We start from the raw sequence: 25,000 nt of genomic DNA on the forward strand, positions 1-25,000 counted from the left end.
CAATTCATCACAAATCGCCCCATGTCCACATTAAATACCCAGTTCACTTCTAGCTAAATATGACTATGTTGAATTAAGTTTAAAATTAGGGTATGATAGGGTTTAGGGATAGATTTGATATTTATTTAATATTAGGGAGTCTTATTGGATTTAGACTAGTTTATTTGTTTCCCTTTATTTTCTTTCTAACTCAAGGTCATGTCTCTCACACTCTCCCCCTTTTCCCACTCCTTCATAGATGTCCCCTGCATACTCTCACCATCTCTTCCTCCAATTTGCCCTCTATTTGTACCTCATGCATATCCCACACACTGTCAAATTTCCTTTAGTCTTTTTTAATGTTTGACTTGGCTAGCTTGCACTTAATTAAATTTTGATATATTTTTTTAATATGGTTTACTATTTTGAAAAATATTTTATTGGGTATATAATATAGGCTAAGTTATTTGATTTGATGGTTAGGTTTAGATTATAGTTTGTCTTAATATTCAATTGGGAAATGTGTGGACTACATTTAAATTTTTATGTTCATATTTTGATAAGATTCGGTTTACCATTGTGGGACAATGTGGTATTTGGGTTTATGGTTAGGATTAGCTTATAATTTATCTTATTATTAAATTATGAAAAGGAATATAATTTATTTTCATTTAGAATTATCATTTTAAGTTCAAATTTATGTAGGACTATGTTGAATTAAGTTCAAAATTAGGGTGTGATAGGGTATAGGGATAGAGTTTATATTTATTTAATATTAGGGAGTCAAAATGGATTCACTCTAGTTCATTTGTTACCCTATATTTACCTTCTATTTCTAGGTCATGTGTCTCACTCTCTCTGTCTCTCTCCCTTTTCCCACTCTTTCATAGATGTCCCTTGTGCGCTCTCTCTCTCTCTCTCTCTCTCTCTCATCTATTTATTAATATTTAACATATTGGATTATTACTAATATTTATCATAGATCTCTCTCTCTCTCTCTCTCTCTCTCTCTCTCTCTCTCTCTCTCTCTCTCTCTCTCTCTCTCTCACACACACACACACACACACACACACACACACACACACACACACACACACACACACACACACACACACATCTCCCTTCTAACAATATTTTATCTATTTATATTTAATAATAATCTAGTTTAATGATTGATTTTTAAAAAAATTATTTATATATACGATTCAATATATCAAATTGTTTTAATGTTACAAAGTAATTTTTTTGTAGATAATAGTGTGATCAGAAATCTTGAAGCAAAAATTAGAGTACAATCTAACAAAAAAATACAACAAAGAATAATAAAGTTTTTAAACATAATGATGTTTAATAAATAAATGAAAATCTTTAATTGAAAACTTAATTCTAGATCTTATTACTTTAGCAAAAAAATATTTTTTGTGAAAAATAATGAATTATAATTAATAAAGCACATATATTTAAGAAAAGGGTTGCAATTTGCAATTGAAAGAAATAAGGTAAAACATATTTATTGAAAAAACATATTGTGCTTGATAATATAAAAGTCTATAATAGTTTATATAATGTGAATAAATTTTTTATGTATGAATAAAATCATAACTTTTTATCAATAATAGCTAATTTGGTTGATGTAAAGACCTTATAAAATAATCATTGGTGAGATAAGTATTACGACCTTCATTTTCATCATGATCAGCTTTGACTTCTTCCAAAATATCTAGAAAAATAGCTATTCTATTAAATATCTCCCTTACTTTTTCTATAACATATCTCATTCTCAAAATTTCATTATTCAAGATAAAATCAATTCCTATTGCCACATTTTTGAAATATGGAAGAAATTTAAAAGAACTCTCCAATGTAGATTTTTCACATTTATCAATAATAGTTTGAAGGGATCCATCAGAGTTCACTGAGCCAACTGGACTTGGCATAATGATTTCAAACTCATTGTCAGAGTGGTTCATTATATTAGTATTATATCCTTAGAAAGAACATAAAAGGTTATAAATTAAAATTTATTGCATGTAATTTATCATATATGGTGGCTCTGAAATATATAGAGCATGTACACAGAACAAAAAATGATTCACAATAAAGAAAAATCATTATATTCATTTTTAATTTAAACACAAATAAAACTAATTATAGAGTTAAATACATCAATATTCTCAATTGTGTCTTATACATTACAGAGTGCATGTGGTCATCTAGAAACTTTGATTTTAAATTGTAAATTATCAAAGTTTGTTAATTAATTATGATATATATTAAATAAGTAGAAATAAATAAAAATATTATATATATTATAATATGAGGTACAACAAAAGTAAATACAAACATGAATGAATTTTTTTTTCCATTTGAAATTGTTTGTCCAAATTATTTTAAGAAATAGGATATTGAAATTGATTACAATAGTATCAAGAATCAATCATTTGAATCTAAATCAGTAAATTCATTACAATGAATCATGTTTCTTCGAAGTAGGTCATGTGTATCAGGATCCAACATATCAATATTAATATAGGTTCTCAAAGGTTCTTTGTCTCATATATGAAGTACCATTATTTGAATGTCTCACTACAAAATTTCACAGATTGATTGCGCCTATGTAGGTGCCTATTCTATAACAATTTTTTTGATTCTTTCATGAAATGGAAGATTCAAAAAAAAAAACCTTGATGCCCCCATCTGTCAACCACATGTCGATTCCAAGGTGTATCTTGTAATCTAGAAAATTGTATACAAAAAATTTGGCCATGATAACGAAATTTCTCTAGACCTTGAGTACTAATTTACAAAGCTTGAAGCATTATTTTCAACCAATGAGAAACATTTTCATTTGAATCTATAGGCTAAGGAGCTTGTTCTAAATAGATTTGGTAGGAAAAAGTATAATTCAATGGGATTAGACACCACACAATAAACCATTTCATCAAAAATAGGATCTCTATAGAAATGGTTGAAATTTCGAAGAGATGGAGGATGAAATCTAAGAAAACCTACTTCTAGAGATTTCTTTTTGAAGATAAATATTTTCCCCTTTATTTACCATGAATTCTTCTAAGATCAACATACTTGTAGAATTCATCAGTTCTAATTGTTCTTTGCCTTAGCATTTATTTTTGAAATATCTAAAACAAAGAAAAGAAAAGAAAAATGATTGCATAAAAGAAAATGAAATATAAAAAAATATTTATTAAAAAACTTGAAAGAGTACTTATCAAGTGGAATAATTTGACAAAAATAATTCAAAATATTTTCTTTTAAAATAATTATAATTTACAGTTTAACTAGTACCAATATCAAAGAATGATAGAATATTTTTTTACTATCCTTCTGAAAAAAAGAGCACGTACAACATCTCAATAAATGATCCATATTATATTTTATAGAACAACTATTTACAAATGCTTTTACAATTGCAATACGACAAGAAAAAAATGTACCTATTGCAGTCAAAGTTACTATAATATTAAAGAGAAATGTTTTATGACATTTTTTTATGTTTCTCTAAGCCTTATTTCTTCTACTTTTCTTTTTTCAAGTTGTTTTCCCTTTTTCATTTTCTCATACCAATCATAGGAAAATAGTGGCATTATCCTCAATCCCTGTAATAATTTTACATGAGAAATTGCAACAAATGTCATTCTTGTTCTCTCTATTGGACCTATATCAATAATTGTTTTTTCAAGTGTTAAACCTTGAGATTTGTGTATTGTCAATGCCCAAGCCAATCACAAAGGTATTTTAGTTGTACAACCTCTTTGTGCTAGATATATTGGAACTAATTTTGGATTTATTCATTGAAAGGGAATCCAGAGTAAGTGTCAAATATCACTAGTACATACAAGGGTAATTCTGGTGGCATGGTTTGTGGCTTGTACACAATCTCATGAACAAAACCTAGAGCATCATTTAAAAGTCATGCTTCTACCCATAAATTGGAAGTCAGCATTACTCTTGCATTCTTTGAGATCAACAATTCCATATCTAGCTCATCTATATAATTGTCATCTACTCCATTAATATTTGATACTTTAGTTGCAATAATACATGCAAGAGGTTCTCTAAGATAATGTAACATACTTCTATTATGAATGTGAACATTATCATTTGTCAAAAATAAATGAAGATTTTTATCAAAATAATCATTTATTTCTAGAATAATATTACTCCTTATTCTCAACATCAATAAATTACAATACATAATTGTGACATTTGCATCTCTAAGACTGGTGAGTAACTGACAATTTTTTTTTTGTTCTGGGTCTTCTCCATCTTGCCTAAAAAGATTTTCTAATGTGACCACCTTTTTGAATTCTTCCCATAGTAGCTTTGCTCTTCTGAAACTTGCATATGGTACTTTGTCATTTACTGGAGGTAGTTGTCCAAGGTCTCCAACCAAAATGATTGAAAATCCTATGAAAAATAACAAACATTTATCAATTCATTAGATTTTAAATATAATACTTTTATATACCATGAATAATAATAATAATTTAACAAATGAAAATAGATGAACACCTCCAAAGTTGAGATTGGATTTATGAGGAAATGCCTCTGAAGCCTTGAGTCAATATTCTCAAGAAACTTCTCCCAAATAAAGCTCATTTCATCTATCAATATGTATTTAATATGACTCATTTCCTCTTGAAAACTTGTCAAATGTGTTCCTTCTAGTTGCATGAAATCCTTAGCCAGAATTTTCAACTTTGAATGTATTGTTGATCCACCAATGTTAAATGTTGCTACTCCAGTTAGTGCGAGGAGCAGTAGAGGGGAGTGATTTGGCATTGTAGCTTGGTTTAGACATTTACTAATTCCACCAATCAAATATGACTTTCATGTACCTACAGTTCCTTGAACAATCATATACAATGGATCCACACTCTCACCTACTTGATAGTGTGCCATAATGATGTTGAATGCCTTTTTTTGTCTCTCACTAAATTATTTTGTGTTGATATTTTGTTGTATGGAAAAATTTGAAACCAATCCATTTTCTCTCATTCTAGTGATAAAATTTATCATCACATTACTTTCTTCATCTGACCTATATGTATTTGACCAATTATACTATCTACCTATATCCCTTCATCCCAACATATCAATTTCAAAAACTTACGTTGCTTATCCATGATGCAACCATGAAATTATTTTCATTCATGCTTTGTAGTATTAACCTAACCAATAATATTGTCTTCACTTTTTTATTCAATTATTCGTTTAATATGACATGGAACATAGTTAAATGACACCCAAATTGAAATGATGGTGTTATTATATTCACCAATATCAATTGAAATTTCTCTGAATGACTTGTACAAAAGCAATTTTGAGAAAAAAAAAGTCAACAAACTTTTCAGACTAGAACATTGGAATAGTTATAAATCTTGGATATACCCCAACAATTGCATTCTTCTATCTTCTTTTCCACTTGTTTTCATTTTTTCTATCCTTTTTGAATATCCACGATCTAAAGGCATCAATCAATGACAATTTTCCATAGAGCAGGGTCTCCTTCTATATGCATCAATAAAGGATTCTTTTGGCTCCTCACTCTCACCTTCATGTTTTTTCGTTACCAATTTGAAAATTTTGCATGAAACATTTAGATAAACAAATTTTCTACTACATTCAACCAATAGAAGTTATAGTAGCATATGACATGTCTCTTGAGCTCCAACATATCTTTCAACTATAGTTTCAGTTAAAAGTTTCCTATACACCTTTGAGGCAAAGTCATCAAGATTCTCCATATTTTCCAAATGCATTAGCATTTGATGGTAGGTTTCTGAGTTTCTCTCTGCCTTTGCTGCATATTTTGGAATGTACCTAATAACTGGATGCTCTGACAGAATTGGCTGCCAATCAATATAAGCTCTCCAAAACTAGAGTATCTAATGATTGTGTGAGTTAACTCTATCATCATTTCTAGCAGGCTCAAACTTCTTTTCACAAGTTTCAATGTCCTCATATAACCTTGAACCATTTAGATTTAAAGGCCAGGGGGCATTATACCTATATAATTGGAATATTTTTTCTTATATTATACTAAATAGTCACTAAATCTATTTTCTATATAAAATACACCATTGAAATGATTTCTACCTACAAGCCATTTTCCCTTTCTTTTTCCTAAGACATGCACCCTCCTTACACATTGTATGCCTTTCAACAGTATTTATATTTTCTTCATAATCTTGATCAAAATGTACATCCATAAGTTTTCTCGTGTCTCTTAAGCATGTATATTGTGAATTTTTTTTAAATGCCTAAATCAAATCACATTCAATTTAAAAATTGTTCAACATAACGATCAAAAGCTCTATATTAAGCCAAAAACAATTTATAAACTTATTGTAGATATACCTGCATGAGATGTTGTTGAGAATTAACACTTGGGTTCCATGCATGAACAATATTTTCAAAATAATTTCTAGCTTCATTTACCTATTCCTCATTATGCCAATCTATTAAATCCATATTTGGAGCACCATGAAGCCATAAAAAACCATGTACTTGTGTAGACCCACTATATTTCCATTCATATCTAGACCAAAAGTCTTTAACCTTCAATCCCTTTTCTAATATCTCCTTTCAAAACATAGTATGTCTAAGGTTCATGTAGTAAGTGACAATGTGAGGGTAGTTAATAACATTTTCTCTTCTCCAATTATGGGCTTTTCTTGGGTTAGTTGGTCGAGCTCCTGCCTTTAGTACATGTAAATCAGGCGAATAGATATCAATTGCACTTAATGTAATGAAAATTGTAGGTATCCCTAGTTCCCTAAGAATGTCAAATAATTCTCCTTGACTCTTAGTTGAATATGACCTTGCCCCTCACAATTTTTTTCCAAATTGCATTAATTTATCAGCAACATGAGCATTCGGCACATGTTCCATATGTTCTCTGAATTCATGTATGATAATTGGCAATTCTTGAATATGTCTATTTTCAAATATAGAGTGGAATTTTGTGCTCGATATCTCATTATCATGTTCAACATGTAATACCAAAATCTTAGATGTTTCCCAAATCTATTATCTCTGAATCAAATAATATGTTTCACATATTCATTTAGAAGTACTCATCTTAATCGTGGCTCTAGTCACTCACAATCTCCTTTAGGGAGAAATGTAGGAAAACCCATATCCAATAGTCTCGGTGTTTCATATTCATTCACTAGAGATGCACCAACTGATGGCCAATCTATCAACCTTAAAGGATCAATATTTGGGTTTTTAGCCCATGTTTGGATCAATTCCATTTCTCTTTGAACATTTGGTGGTCATGTTGACATTGATGTCGTGTAATTTATGTTGTCATCATCTTCCTCTATTTTAAGTTCTACTAACAAGATATCATTTAATTATGAGTCCAACTCAACATGAACTATCTTTATCTTATTGAAAATACTACAGTCTCTCTCTTGATCAACATTATCCAAAGAATGATCATCTACTTTGATATTAGAATAAAATTTATCATTATTAATCTTATACTTCAGTGTCGCATATACTCGATCTCTGTTGATTGTAAAGTCATAATTTGTACCTCATTGATCCTTTTTTTGGACAATTATCATTGGCAACTCTTTAATTGGATGTGGAAGAGTTTTATATATTCTTTCTATATCTTGGGGAAAGCTTATTATGTGTCCTTTGTATTTATATCGCCCCCTGTTTAATGTGTGACTTGCAATATTGGATTGACATGTGAAATAAACATCTCTTCTACTTAAGTTAAATTTGAAAGTTACTTTGGTTGCGAGCCTAGATCCATATTGTTCAATGTAGAGAATCTGTTATTTCATTTTTCCTATTGACATCTTGAACACATCGAACCTTCTCTTGAACATCTTACTTTTATGCCAGGATAGCATTCTTGATGCATATAGCACATTTCTAGGTATACCAAACTATCAAGTTGATGTTCAAAAATTAATTGAAGGTTATGAAAACTATTCCCAAAGAATTCATGATAACTCTCATGCATTTGTACATTACAACTATGAATTGTTTCATTATTGTTTTGAAGTTATATTGCTTGTACTATATTGTCTGCCCTTCTTCTATCACTTCTTTGTCTTTCTTGTTGGTTTCAGTTCAACCTTTGATGTTCCCTTTCTATATCATTCATTTTTTCATGACATCTCTTTCTATATTCCCTTTGATAATTGCTTCTATATTCTCTTTCCTCTATGGCAGATTGTGTATTTATATTTCTAGTACAATTGTGTGTCTCAATATCTATTTTAGGCACTATGTGTTGTTGTGTAATCATTGTGTGATCAATTTCACTCACATTTCCATCTACTACATTTCCATTATTCATTCCTACAATAGTTGTTACTTCACTTTCTTTGACAATTCCTTTGCTAGGGTACAAACTTTGAATTTCTCCTTTAGTTTCATTCCTTTGATCTTGTTCTCTTCTTTTATACTCTCCTACACTTCTTTGTCTTTCTTTTTTGTTTTGGTTCAACCTTTGATGTTCCATTTCCATATCATTAATTTGTTCATGGTGTCTCTTTCTATATTCCCTTTGATAATTGCCTCTATATTTCTTCCCTCTATGGCAGATTGAATATTTATATTTATAGTAGAATTGTGTTGGTCAATTTCATTTTCAAGCACTATGTGTTGTAGTAGAGTTATTGTACAATCCATTTCACTCACATTTCCATCTATCAAATTGTCATTATTCATTCCTACAACATTTTTTCTTCACTTTTTTTTTTCAAGTCATCGGCCAAGGTACAAAATTTGAATTTCTCCTTCAATTTCTTTTCTTTGATCTTGTTCTCTTCTTTTATAATATCCTTCATATTTCCTCATACATTTAGTTTCATGTCTACCAGAGTGAAAGTCATAACTTATTGTTTGGAGATGATTCCCATTTTCTTCTTAGATGGAAACCCTTTTTTGTGGACCTATAAAATCAGGCATAATATTTATATTTCATTGAATAATGTTTGTATAATGTAATTCTTCATACAGTCTTGTTATTTATCTTCTAACATATCTTTCCCTATCTTTTTCATTACGAATGAAACGTCAATTTTCCCTTTCTATAGCACTCATTTGTTCTTGTTTTCTTCATCTATACTCTCTTTGATACTCCCTTCTATGTTGTCTTTGTTCTTCATTTGTTTGAGCTCCATGTGTCATTACTATGAACATGAAATAATTAAATAAGTATATTTCTAATATAAGATTAAATTATGTGATATTTAATATAGATAATTTGAAAAAATAAGTTTAAAAAAAATACTATTAGATAATTGTAGATAAATTTAGAACTTAGATATTATCAACCGCAATTAATCTAAAATAAGAACATTAACTTAAAGTTGATATATAATATGTATTTATCAAAATATACTTTACAAGATACTAATAATTTATCTAACTCTTTTTTCTTAAAAATCATTTTAAAAATTAGTATTCTATTAGCCATGAAATTAATAAATAATGATAATTTATTAACACCCAATTTATTTAATATATATAATGTACAAAAAGAAATATTTTTTTCTTCAAATAAAAGAAATCATTACATTGTAAAAGACACGTTTTGAATGAAATTTATGGCATAAAAATATCTTTTTAAGATAGTGTATATGAACAATGTGCCTCCATCAAAGCATTACAAAATTCCCCATAAAGAAATAAAAATGATATAACACCACTATGTCTATTTAATTTTAGGAAAAGGTCTAGGAAAGAATTACATTCTATGACTTTTGTGGAGTTTTAGCCTCATATGCCCTGATGACTTTCATTATTTCATCTTCTTCTAGTCCTAGCTGGTACTTCATCTTCACTTGTATAAATGCAATAACTCTTTTCATCTTTTTGGTTGTTTCATCTATTTGTATGCAATCTTTTTGAAATTGACATATTGTAAACTTCTTTTCAATCAAATTGTCAATGTACTATTTACATGACAAATTTTGAATTGAGTTTTGAAATTGTTGAAAAATGTGTTCTTTAGATCAAACATTCAATGGAAATTCCCAATAAGGACACCCAAGATCTTCTCCAAATATCTGAATTAGGGACAAACTATTTTTTGACATATCCTTAAATGCATCCATTTTCTTATTACAGGTTAAAAGTATCCTTTTCCTCATGTTAAGTGCTATAAGCCGCTCTGAAAGAATTTCTTTGCTATGTAAAATACCCAAATATTTTATCTAGACATGGGAGGATTTTGTCAGTGCTCTCAAAATTAGATTTTTTTGTGTACAAACCAATAACTCTTTTCTAGTTTTTTTTCATCTACATCCACCCCATCATTTGCAATCTCCATAATATTATCATAACATTTAAGCCCCCTATTTATGAATGGTCTACCCAACATTGAAGTTAATATTTCCATTCTATAAATGCGCAACATATTGTTTCTTTGTCTAGATTATGAGGCAATGGCAAGAAATGTGAAGGAGAAGAGATAGTGCAATGGACAACTTCAACTGAGTTATAACTTGTAGACTATTTAGTTGAATTTTGGGGATGAAAATTAGAAGTTGAATGTATAAAATGTGAGCCATGGGAAGTTGATTCTTGTAATATTGTCATAGTAACACATTCTTCCTCTAATCTTTTCCTTTTCAAAAGATTTGCACCATCACTGACATTTATATGCATTGCATGCAGACATGTGTGGTTTGAAGAAACTGGATCAACCTCTTTTAGTATCCTTGGAGTCATACATGTATCATCATTGATCATAATTACATCATCTAGATTAGAGCCCTCTATAATATGTGGTGCAATCTAATAACTCGGCATAGGTATTGAAGTTAAAGGATATGGCCTTTGTAACCACTCCAGGGACATAAGAATGACTCCCATAGTCCTATTTTCAATTGATGTATCCTGAAGAATGTACCAATGAACTCTTGGGATATCTTTTGCTGAAATATTTTCTATAGGAAATAGTGGACTTAATTGATTCCCATCCTCTTTCATGTCTTTGTCTATATTCTTAAATTTACATGCTCTCATCACATCAATGCTTAACCTGCAATTTTCTCAAATCAAAAATTTCTAAATAATTCTGACAGTATGCCCAGTGGTCTTCCAAACATGGTAAATGTTTGTAGTTGCTCCCTCAAGATAGACTGTATATACCTACTGGGTCAAAATTACATCTTCCATTTCCAAACTTATGGACATGAGAAGGGGATAAATCTCTTTCTGATATTTAAGCATCATCTTTATCTATACATGAATAACAACCAATTGTAATTGAAAATTCAAGAAAATTGGTTACCATTTCACCATAAATTTTTATGACATCCACAATCTGTCTACACAATTCAACTAAAAAGATTCTATTTGAAGGATACCTCAGTAATTTTAATGGTATACCATGATAACTAGAAATTCTTATGTATGAAAAAGTTTGTAATTGAACATACCAATTTCCAAAATTTATTATTTCATTGTATGCTTCTATTGATATCCTTTTCCTTGAATCATTTTAAAGTTTTATTATTATGCAATATAAGAATGCATCATTCACTTTGCAAAAATGTCTTTCACTTTCTATAAGTTCTAACTGTTGAAAACATTTATACACCCTTGGCTTTCTACCGCTAATATGTCCAACCCTTGTGAGACCTAGGTATTTCCCATACAAAGCCAACATGTACACCACATAGGATGTCATGTAGAATTTCTTAGTCAATAAAACATTCACTAACTACTTGTCTAGGTTATCACTAATTACTGTAGCCCAATCTATTTGTTTTATTTCTATAATTTTCATGATAAATAGACGCATCCATGATTCAAAATTATTTGCCTCTTTATGTCCATGCACCCTATGCAAGAGTGTGATGTAAACTTTTGCCTCTTCCCTAAACTCAAATTTATGCTACCCTCTTGCCATCTTCTTAACATTGATATTTTGTTGAAGCAACAATCATTCATTAACAAAACAAATAGCTTTTTTATTTTTTTTCATATAATACTCATTACCTCTTTGTAAATCCATGGTCTCATATTTAGAATGTTCTTTTATGAAGAACATTTTTCATATAATGATAGGGCTAATATCCAAAATGGTTTCTACATTTGGAGTGAAGATCTTTCTTTTCTCTTTATCATAACATCATGCACATTGTAAAACTAAGTCCACTAACTACACAAAATTATGGAATGCTACTGCTTCAACTAAACTAGAAGCTACCAAGCCTCACAATGAAATTGAAGTCTACTCCACATTTCTTATTCTTTCAATGAATCTAATATGTCAACATGACCTAAGTTAGTATCATGTATCTTCTCAAACGTAGAAGTAAATAAAGACTGACAAAATCTTTTGTTATATTTGAACTTCACTACAAATGATATTACAATTTCTTAGAGAAAAGAGAAAATATTAAATTTACAAAACAAAAAATATAATAATGAGAAACCAAACTAAAATTTAAAAATAAAAAATATTTTTTTGACTACACTAAAACATCAATATTTCTCATGAATTACATACTAATATAAGTTATAATTTAATTTAAATAATAAACTCTAAGACTTCAAATTTTATATATATATATATATATATATATATATATATATAGTATTTTTTGAATAGCATGAAATACCAGAAGATAGAAGTAGTGATGATAATATATGGAGCAATCAAAAAATGGTTGAGATACCTATTTCAAAATAAATCTAAGGAAGAATTTTCAATTTAAAAAGATTTTATAGTATATATCTAAATATCTTTTGAAATAGGCATTAAAAAATTTACACCTACCAATACCAAGATTTTCTCCTCTAATTTCTACATTCAATTTTAAAGAGTTCTAAAATTTCAAATTGGAACATCAACTATTTTGAAACCTTAAATTATTAATTAAGATTTTTTCTTAAAATATTTGATTGCATGCCTTAGAAACTAAGCTGATACTCATAAATCTTCCATCTAAAAGATCTAAAATATTTGACTGAAACTATTTTCAATTATTTTGAACTCTAAATATTCTTGTGGAATATGATTTACTTTATCTTTTAACATATGATTGACACAAGAACTTTATGTATGTATGTATGTATGTATGTATGTATCTATATATATATATATATATATATATATATATAGATACATACATACATACATACATACATACATACATATATATATATATATATGTATATATATATGCATGTATATACATACATATATATACATATATCTATATATATATATATATATATATATATATATATATATATATATATGTATATATACATATATATATGTAAATATATATAAATATATATACATATATATACATCTATACATGTATACATACACACACACACACACATACATTTTAATCAAATGTGGGCCCACCACTAAAATATATATAATGATAAATATCCTGATTGAAATGCTCAATTAGGAAAGAAACAGGAAGAAAATTAGATATCCTTGCCAAAATAGAACATGAAGGGAAAGAGAAGAAAGATGATGAAGCTAAACACCCATCAGCAAGTTGGGGAAGAGCTGCAAGAAGAGGTCAACTCTAACAATCTGAATAAACAAGTTTGGATGATAATAAATTTTCCAATTTGAGAAACAAGTTTGAGATTTGGTCTACTAAAAATGATTCGATAAAGTTGCCATCACAACCAATATTAGATAAATAGTCAGCGACCTTGTTACCTTCTCTAAGCATGTGAGTAATGCATATATCCTAAAAAGAATGAAGTAATTGCCAAATTTAATTAATAACATATCAAAGCTGCACCAAAAATGAATTTTCTTGGTCGTGCATGCATTAATTACCACAAGATAATCCCCTTCAATCTAGATTTTAGAAAAACCAACCTTCTTTGCTAAAACTAGACTATGAAGAAGTGCATGTGCCTCTACCATGTTGTTTATGCTAAGATTTATGGGAGCAGCCTTAACTACTATAACACCCAGCCAAGGGATCCAAAATAATTAACCCAAAGTTTCACTAAGTTTGGTAGCATTTTTTTTTTAAAACATGAAAGATAAACCATTCACATCAAACACATAGTAGCAGAAGCAATAACACCCATTCAACTGAAAGCATACACAAACATACATAATAGGTTACATTCCTTAAGGATCCCATGATGTTGAATCACATTTAAAGTAACTATTACTAAGTCCATCAAATACCACATCCATAAGGAAGAATAATGGAAAGTCCAATGTCCTTAAAACAATATACATTTGTTCTGAATGCCTCTTGACAAATTAATTTCAGAATGCTCAATCATCCACTATACATGTCATAGGGTATGAAAGGCTTAAAAGAATATACATATGTGAAAATAAAGTACATCATCCTATTCTAATCCATGATGCAAGTGTAATAAAGTAAATGAAACCATTCACCATACATGAAATATCCACCATCATAAAAGATATAACATCCATTGTAAAAGATAACCATACATGATAAAACAAAACTAAGTGCATGGTTCCTCCCAACCATCAATGGAATCATCAGACCATCATGGGACCTAGCCATCCCTTCATGCATAACATCCCAAGCCACTGAAAAGATCATCAGTACTATCATAACAAGGATGTCACTCCTAAATCATGCTACAACAAATGCATAAAGAAATCTAACATACTAGAATAAGATATAAGATGATCCTACAAAGTAGATAACATCCTCTATCACATGCTAATCATCAATATAAGGATATTTTTTAGTAAATAACATCCATCATAATGATCCAAGAACAACATGAAGATATATGCCAACAAAGAATGCTCCAACCATAGTGTTTCAGACGGATCTCAAATGGTAAGAATGAAAAAGCACTACCACTTGACCACATGGGACCTAAATGACCCACTCCCACCGTGCCAAGGAGATAGTCTCAAGTTCAAAACAAGATGTCAAAACACATAGCACAAGTACTATCTAAGTCCAGGAATCCTAAAAGTATACTAACTCAAAGGTTCCTACATAGATCGACATCTATACCCAGAGGCACACAAGACACATAGGAAACCTACTATGTAAGCTAGAAAGTGTCATCACACAAATCATGCTAAAGTTACCCTGGTAGTCTCTCAATAGACCCTGGCCCCCTAGTGATCCCTATGCAGCCACTAGTATCCTTTTGTACTGACAAGGCATACTATGGAAGACAAGGTCGCAACCAAGCATTCTCTCTACTCCCATCCTAGTCTGTACTAGCCCTCAACACATGGGTGAGAACATAAAATTAACTCTTATTAGGTTCATTTAAGTCAGTATTAAGAGCAATTTTTTCACTTATTAAAAAACTTACAATGAGTTACCCTGGAAACCACTTAGGGCCCTAGCCCCCATTGCAAGCCACTTCTTGACACTACATATAGATAACCTACCCTAAGCCCATGAAATAAAAAATCACAGAATCACCTCAGTCCTATATAAGTGACTAGAAAGAACCATAAAGATAATAATAACAATCACATCAGTTCTCTATGAGCAACTAAAAAGCATCAATTGATAGATCATAATATCCATCGGTTCTCAACGAGCAATCAAAAAATATCTCAAAATAATACTGATCAAAGACTTCCAAAATGGTCAAGTCAATCATGTCACAACATGACATCACCAAGATCAGAAAAAACACTTCAGACCCATCAACGTGACTGGAAGGTAATCCAAATATAACTGATCAATGACTCAAAAGCGGTTAAGTCAATTATCTCACATACATATATCTTAACTCCACATAGGAAGACTGGAAGCAATAAAAATTAGTAAACCACACAAATCATAGAGCATGCCATTGCATTACCATGGTTGGGTTTAAAATGATCGAGATCAAACAACATCACATCACATCTCATAACCCTCGAGCCTCTGGTAGACATCCTATAACTGGTCAATAGTCTAGTCAACCTAAAAAAATCCAAAACAAATAGCATAGATAAAACACAAAATGCAAGCAAATGTTTTGGTTTACTAGAATCACATGGTCGATTTAAATTTAGGGTTTCAATTTTTCCATTTCAAAGTTAGATATCAAGTGAAGGACTATTGTACATTTTCCTTATCACTAACCCATGTATTTGTTTCAATAGATCAAGGTTTCCCCCCATAACTCTTTGAAACAATTTTGTAAAATGTTCTAAGGGTATTTACATATACATTATTTTGAAAATGACCCCCCCCTTCCATATTTTAAAATCCTTTTCTCTATAATACTCTAGGAAGGATTATTCTTTAAAATCATTTATCGCTTTCAAATAACTCAATTTACAATCTCGGAATAGAAAATAATATCAATCTCAATAATTAGATAATTTATAAGCTTCATTAAAACATCCCCATAACCCTTAATTAATCTAATTTATATTAATTTTTAAATATAAACTATATCATTAATTGATACCTATTAACTTAATAACGAAATAAAATTTTATTAGCAAATTATATAATAATTAATAATCAAACATTATTAATATGTAATAATTAATATTTTATAATTATTAATATTTAATAAAAATCATTTTTAATATATAAATTTATTATTAAATTAATCTGTAAAAAAATGGCGAATCAAAGCAGTTATTCAAAAAAAGCCGACAAGCGCGAAACCTCAGAGCAATGAGAAAAAGCCATCTGACAAATGCAAATAGTTATGTGAAGAACAAAAAATGGCCAAATGAAGACTTCAAATGTCATAGGAGCCCTAGGATATTTCATCGCCAGAAACGAGAGAAAGGATTCAATTTAGGCAATATTCAATATGTGCTAGAAACTAAAAATGCTTTCTCTATTCTGGCGGAACCAAACATTCTTAGGGATCGAAAGAGTGATATGCAACTGGAAGGGTGTGTTAGGTGAAGTCTGAAGATTGAGTTTGGCCACACCAAACCTTTTAGTGCAAAATCCTCGGGTGTGTTCCAATCTAACACAATTTTCACCATTGAAAGTCTAGACCATCAAATAAAGGTTTTTAACATGACCAAATACACATTTCCAAACAACCACGTGGCATCTCCAATTTCTTCTAATTCAAATAGGGTACCAATAAATTCTCCATTCTTGGATGTAACAGATGCACCCAATAACTAAACCCCTAAACCCTACCTTCTCCCATACCAAAGATCGACTAAGAAATCTGTTAAGAGTATGACATTCTCCCCAATTTTCAGATCAAATTGATACAATCCTAATTCAAAATGAAAAGCATGAAGATGTGTGGTTGGAATGCAAAAATCTTGGTATCTTTGCAATTTGGACCAGATCAAGAGAAGAAATGTTCTTCTTGTCCAATTGGTTGTAAGAAAACTACCGAGGTCAGGTAAGTATTTCTTACTTTGGTGATAATGTTCTTTATTTAAACTATTTTGAACTGATTAATGTTTTTGAATGTATGTTTAATGGCTATGTTGTCAAATTCATTGAGTGGTCTCCTAATTTCAAATTAGAAGATTTAGATATTAAGTGTCCCACCTGGTTTAATATCTAATCCCTTTCTCCGAAATTAAATCAGATTGAAACACTTAAACTAATTGAATCTTCATTACGAGATTTCATAGGAGTTGACACCTCATTTCAGTTTGACAATAATTTGAAATTATTAATAAATACCAAACTAAATCTTGAGTCTACATTACATTAAAATGTTAAAACTAATAGGGTAACATATCAATTAAATCTACAAAAACATAAAGGTGTTATTTCAGAGATCATCAAAATCAAGGATCATTAGGGCATGGGACTCAAAAATCTTCCTCTTACTTTAGATTTTTGGACGACATTTCCTTTGACCTTCCAACTGAGAAAAAAGATGGGTATTAAATTTGCAAATTTTGAATCTTACCCTCATCTTGTAGTCAAAGCTTTAGTTTAGAAGGATATGCAAAACTCAACAAAAGGAATTTCAGTTGGTAATGATAGAGTAAAGTCCATTATTTTCAGTGAAGAATCCCTAGTTCTACACCAAGAGCAAGAGAGGACAAAAGAGCATAAGACTATGAAAAATAAGAAAGCAGCTAAAGCTGTGGAACAATGGATAGAGGCAGAAAATATGGTAGAAATAACTAAGGAAAAAGATTTGGAAGAAGTAAATCAGAACCAAATAGCAAGTAGGGACAAGGGAATGTTAACGACTCCTACATCAATCATTGTTCAAATAGAAGATAAGGTCTAGGATAAGGAAGATCCATGCAACACTAGGAAGATAGTTTCAAGTGAAACAATTGCAGATAACTCTCAAGCTAGGGCATTAGAAGGATTAGAGGGTATTGATGTAGTTGAGGTAGAAAATGATTTACTTTCTACTTATCCTAAAGATGTCGAGGGGGACACTGTAATAAAAAGGATAGTCAGGAAGCACAGCAATAGGGTGATGATATAGATATAGAGATGGAGGAAACTACTCCTAGTTACAAAGGGTTCACAGAATCTTCTATATTCTAACAAACTCTAGAAGATCACATTACCTCCTCATTACTCCAGAGGATAAGAAGATAGATTTGTGGAATAAAGGTAATAAAATAGAAGGCTCCATTTTTATAGTGTTTCAAAATTTCTTAAACCAAAAAGAGGATCCCCTTCCTGAGGAAGTAACTCCTATAGCAAATAATAAAGAGCTAGAGCAACTTTCTAAAGAGTTAATATAGGTCTTTAGCTTTGACAATATCAACAATAGTACAACCTCCCAGAAGGAAAACTTGATACAAAAAATCATCAGACTAGGTGGAAATGGTTACACAGCTAAGGATCTTCGAAAGGACATTTTGAGGATTGAGTTGGAGGATTCTTTAATGAGACAAGATGAGAATGGTGAAATCAATTACAAAGTAAATCAGGAAAGGAATAGAGTAAGCATTGGTAATATGTCAGAGCTTAACTTTATGGATGAAGAAAGGAATGATATCGGATGTAAGATTCTTAGGGAATTAGAAAAGGATTTTGGAGGATCAGGGGATTGCAAAACTCCTTCAGCATGTAGCCCAATTGATTATCAATAAGAACTCAACTTACATATGAATCGAGAAGGATTGAGTGTTCCAATATATGGTAAGTCAAAAGGGAAAAGAGGAAGGAAATCATTGAAGGAATTAAGAGAGGTTGATGGACTATGTAGAGAACAAATAAAAATTGATGATTTGATGAATATAGGGAAGTGGAAGTGCCTTCCCAAGGCACCATGAGGATAACTACTTGGAATGCTAGGGTCTTAAACGCCCCTAGCAAAAAGAGATTAATCAAACAATACCTTAAAAACTTTAATTTATAAATAATCTTAATTCAAGAAACAAAACTAAGCTAGTTTAAAGGCTTTAAACTAAATAAGATGTTAGGAATCTAGGAATCTACATTCCTAGAGGCATTAGGTGCATCTGGTGATTTATGTATCATTTGGAATTCCGAGAAAGTTGATTTACATTATTTAAAAGGCAGCAGCAACTTGATGTGTGCTGGTGTGCAAAGCCTAAAATCTAATTTGAAATTTATTTTATTAAATGTCTATGGTCCAAACAGTTGTATAAGGAAAAAAGTTGTTTGGGATGAACTTAGTTAGATTTTCCTTAATTATAATGATAGTCTTATTGTAGTGGGTGGTGACTTCAATACCATCTTTAGTTTAGATGAGAAAATTGGAGGTGTACAACACCTAGCTCTGTCTTCTTTTGAATTTAAAGCATGGATTGATAAACATAATATGATAGATATCCCTTTAAATAATGGTGCTTTCACATGGAATAATAGAAGAAAAGATAATGCTTATGTTGCAAAAAAACAATATAGGTTCTTTATTTTAGGTAATTTAACAGATTTCAATAAAAAAATTTAGTCCTTCATTCTACCATATGCAGGATCAGATCATTTGCCAGTTTTCACTGAGTTCACTGAACCCTTGAAACCTATTAGGAATCCATTTAAATGTGAAAAGATGTGGTTTCAAGATCCAAATTTTATGGAGCTTATTAGGACTTGGTTGTTATAGGAAAATTTTGAATGTTCTAAAATGTTTATCTTTAGCTCCAAGTTAAAATTGATTAAAGAAAATATATTAAGATGGAATAGAGTACATTTCAAAGAAAAGCTAGAAATTGAAGAAAAACTAAATAATTTGAATCAGGATATTATTAATTGTGGTATGAACAATGAGAGTTATTTTTTGGAAAAAGAGCTACTTGAGAAATAGGAAGAGATTCTTTGCAAAGAGGAAACTTATTGGAGGCAAAAATGTAGGGATAAATGGTTGGATGAGGGAGATCGCAATACAAAATTCTTTCATAATTCAACTATTTATAACAGAGCTCAAAATAAGATTACTAGTACATCATAAATCATCAAGGGATTCATACAGAGAACCCTCAACAGATAGTAGATACGTTTATTTCTCACTTTGAGGGATTACTAAATAATTATGAGGGATCCAATAGGGAGGCTCAATCCAAAATGCTCAAATTTATCCTTAAATTGATTACTCTGGAGGAGAATAAAAATCAAATTAAACCTATCTCTCTAGAGGAGGTAAGATCCACCATTTTTAATACGAATCCTGAAAAATCTCTTGGGCCTGATCATTTTCAGGCCTTTTTCTTCCAAAAGTACTAGAATATTCTAGGGGAGGACCTTTGGAAAGGAATTGAAGCATCAAGGAATGGAGGATCTCTATTAGCTGAGATTAATTATTCATTTTTTGCATTGATTCCTAAGAAGAATGGGCTCGAACATTCAAGAGAATTCTGTCCTATTGACCTATGCAATATGATATACAATGTTTTTTCTAAAATCATGGCCAACAAGCTCAAAGATCTATTACCAAAATTTATATCTAAAGAACAGACAGGGTCTTTCTTAGGTAGATCTATTTTGGATGGTATACTCATGATCCAAGAAACTATCCATTCGGCATCTAAAAAAAAAAAGCTTGTATTTTTATGAAGTTAGATATTCAAAAGGATTATGATATGGTTGATTTATGTTTTCTTTGCAAGTTCCTTGAAGCTTTTGAATTTTCACATCAATAAATCAACCTAATGTTCAAATTTATTTCCACTCCTAAGGTATCTATTCTGATTAATAGAATGCTTGGGTTTTTTTTGGAATCTCTAGGGTTATTAGGCAAGGGGATGCATTATCTCCATCCCTTTTCATCATTATGGCTGAAGCCTTTGGTAGAGTAGTCTTAGATGCATATATTAATCAGAAGATCTCTAGTATCACTGTTACTAGAAATCTTCCCAATATTACACACCAACAATATTCAGATGACACAATTTTACCTGGCAAGAGTACTACTCATGAGGCTTTTGGTTTTAAAAATATCATTGAGTCATATATGGATGCTTTAGGTAAGAAATTCAATAAAGAAAAATCAGAAATCTTCTTTTTGAATACTGATCCAAATATGGAGATTCAGATATGTAGGATTATGGGCTATAAAAAGGAGTTATTTCCATGCGAATATCTAGGTATTTCCTTGGAAAAGGGATCAAAATATAGTAAAGTGCGGTCAAACACACTTGAGAAGATAGATAAGAGGATAGGAAGCTAGAAAGATAAGTGGCTCACCAAGGCTGGTAAAATTACTAAGATTAGATCAATACTTTTAGCTATTCCAGTCTTCCCTATGTCTTGTCTACCTCTCTCTAATTGGATGTCTTCGAAATTTGAATCCAAACTTAGGAACTTTATATGGAAAGATAATGATGATGATAAAAAATTAGCGCTTATTAAATGGGATAATTTATGCAAACCTAAATAGTTTGGGGGTTTACGGATTAAAAAGTTATAGTGGCAAAATGAAGCTTTGCGAGAAAAACTTATTTGGAGATTATGCTCTGAACGTGAGCACAAATGGGAAAAGATTATCTATAACAAATATCTAGATCCAACTGATCCTTTGTTCCTTTTCAGGATGAGAAATCTGCCTAAAGGATCAGAATGTTGGAAATTTATGTCTAAATGTCGAAGGTTGATATGTAAGTTCTTAACATGGGATGTGGGTTTGGGGGATAGTGCCTTGTTCTAGGAAGACTTCTAGGATGGGCATCCCCTGATATCTTCTTCACCTTGTATTGACAATCTTAAGCATAAGCTGATTTCTATATGGGATGAGAAGGTTAAAGACTATAAAATTAAGGTTCCCTCAGATGGGAACCTACAGTGGAGGTGGCACTTGATTGACTATCTAGATTTAGATCTTGACTTAGTTAAGGAATATGAGAAGATCATCTCAACAAGAATTATCAAACAATCAGAAAGTTTGGACAAACTCATTCGGGTAGGATCTAAAGATGGTAAGTATAATGTGAAACAAGGTTATAAGTCTCTTTCCCATTTAAAAAGTTGGAATCTTGTTGAGATGCCACTCAAACAATGTTGGGACTCTGGCTGTCTTCCTAAGGCCAGATTCCTTTTATGGCTTGACTTGCAAATAAGATTTCTGATGGCAGATAGATTGGCTAAATTTGGTATCATCAAACCTTCTTGGTTTGTTCTCTATAAAAATAATAATGAAGATGCAGATCACCTATTTTATGATTGTCATTTTGCACAAAGTTGTTGGGAGTGGCTCAGAGCATGACTTATGTGGTCTACTCCTTTTTTGAACTCTTTTCAGGCTCTCCTATTATCATGGCCTACAAATTTGGACCATGGAGTTTATAATAAGCTTTGGAATATATGCCCCTTGATCATCGTATGGGAGCTATGGAAGGAAAGAAATTGATGATTTTTTTAGAATATAGAAATGAGTTTGGATAGATTTCTTATAAAATTAGAGGCTTCCATGGTAGAAGTAGTGAATTCTCAACTTAGGAAATCATTGAAAGAAGAGGGCTCCTTTTCCCATTGGGATGGTCTCATAAAAAAGAAATGGTCTAACATCATTAGTCTGCCTTTGGTTTATTTGAAAAGGAATAAGTAGGAAAGGGCTAGTTGCAAGTGGGCTTGTCCTCCTTTTGGATGGCATAAACTTAACTTTGATGGTGTAGCCAAAGATAACTCAGGGAGGGGCAGTATTGGTTGGATTATTAATGATGATTCTAGTAAGTGGATTGTGAAGCTAGCTACACCCCTACCCCTCATGACCAACAATTTGGTAGAACTAGAAGAATTAGACCAAGGTTTGCAACAAATTAGGAATATCTAAGATTTTCATCGAGGGAGATTCTTAGATTATTCTAAATGTAGTAAGGAAGCAAGATACGCCAAACTAGGTTATAAACTCAAAACTCAAAGAAGTTCTAATGCATTTGGATCACTTTGAAGATTACCAGATTGGTCATATATCCTGAGAAGGTAACAAAATAGTGGATAGGTTAGGTAATAAAGGAGTTGATGGTGAATCAATATTAGCTTTCAATTAAGGGTTATATGTTTTGGATTCATATTCATTGGGATTTTTAAAGCATAAGGTTTGGGTTAGAATTTTTAGATTTGTATGTCATAAGAGTTAGATAAGTTATGTTAAGGATATTTGGTTTTTTATTTCTTTCCTTCCATTTTATAGTTTTATCAATTTAAGTTGGCATGCTTCTAGTTTAAGATGGCTCATAATTCTCCTTTTTCCACATTTAGAAGATGTGTATTAGCTTGGTGGTTCTCATTAAATCTGTGGAGATCTTTGCTAGATTTTACTAGTTAGAGTAGATAGTTTATAAATTATCTAGTTGTAGATATTTCAAGCTATACCAAGTATTAATGAGCTCATACTTCACTAACATCAATCTTCATGATGGAGTGCAATCATTCTAGATTGATGGCATATATGTTTATTTAATTCCATCCTTACTAGGGTCGATGTCTATGGTAAACAATTGGCAGCTTGTTTCATAATTTACATAGGGTTTCTAGATTGGAGTTTTAGATCCCCCCTAATTGTGTTATTTTCTTTCTCTATCAATGGAGACTAACATTCATATCTTCCATACCACTAAGAACTACAAGATGGCCTTTTTAGGGAAGGTTAAACCTGAAAGGTGGAGTTTCCTACTGATGCTTGTAGATGATTTGGCTTGCTTGGTGATCAGTAGAGCCTTAGGTGAGAATGTTTTCGACTATAGTGCTACTTGGAGAACCAATAGTAGTATTATTGGCTCATTCATAGGCATTGTTGTTAGAGCTAAGAGGGGAAAAGAGGACATTGTCAAACTCTATAATGGTGTTTTTAGCCCTGTCTGGCATAAAGGGTTGGAAAAGGTTGTATACAACATCAATGATAAATTTTGAATTCCTCTCCCAGAAAAATATCTGAGTCTCCCGGTTGGCACAGCTAAGCTATAAATCACACCATGTCGGCAATCTCTCATCGTGAGGGAAAGTTTGGCTTTTTATATGGAATGGCCTCATATGGAGGCAAGCATCAATTTCCTTCTCCACTGGCAGAAGATCATAGAGGACAAAGCTTAGGAATGGATCATCAACTATTTCAAATTGTTCAATGTTTATGTTAAACTGGGAGTGGTTTTTCAAGATCTCAATGCACTAGAATTCTATACCCTAAATTCAAAATAATTAAGAAGAGCTAAACATAGCTTTGGATTCCTTCCCAAATTACACTGCAGATAGGGAAAATGATTTTCCAAAGATGATCATGGTTCCATGGAAGAAATAGATTAGAATGTGGCTCTACATTTTGGTTGTTCATAGTAAGGTCTGGGTAAACTTAGTATGTAGGTTAAAAGGTGCTACCATATTCGAATAGTTATGTTAAGTTCAAAATGTTTTAGATATATATATATATATATATATAGGGTTATTTTGGCTTATATTTCTTGTTCATGATTTGAGTTTTATCTTTTCCTAGAGGTTTTATATAGTATCCTCTTAAAGAGTTAGAATGTTAATCACAAAAATATTTCTTGGTTTACAGTAATATGTGCAACTTTTCCTCTTATTTATTGATGGTAGGAGGATCCAGATCATTTACTTAGGTTATCTTTTTTGTTCTTTAGTGTTATTTTTTGATTACATACCTTCCAATTCTATTTTGAGTCTGACTAATTTGTTTTCCTAAGATGTCTGGA

Source organism: Cupressus sempervirens, chromosome 11 (genome assembly GCF_028749045.1).
Source record: "Cupressus sempervirens isolate cs-2001-9-10 chromosome 11, ASM2874904v1, whole genome shotgun sequence".
Taxonomy (NCBI): domain Eukaryota; kingdom Viridiplantae; phylum Streptophyta; class Pinopsida; order Cupressales; family Cupressaceae; genus Cupressus; species Cupressus sempervirens.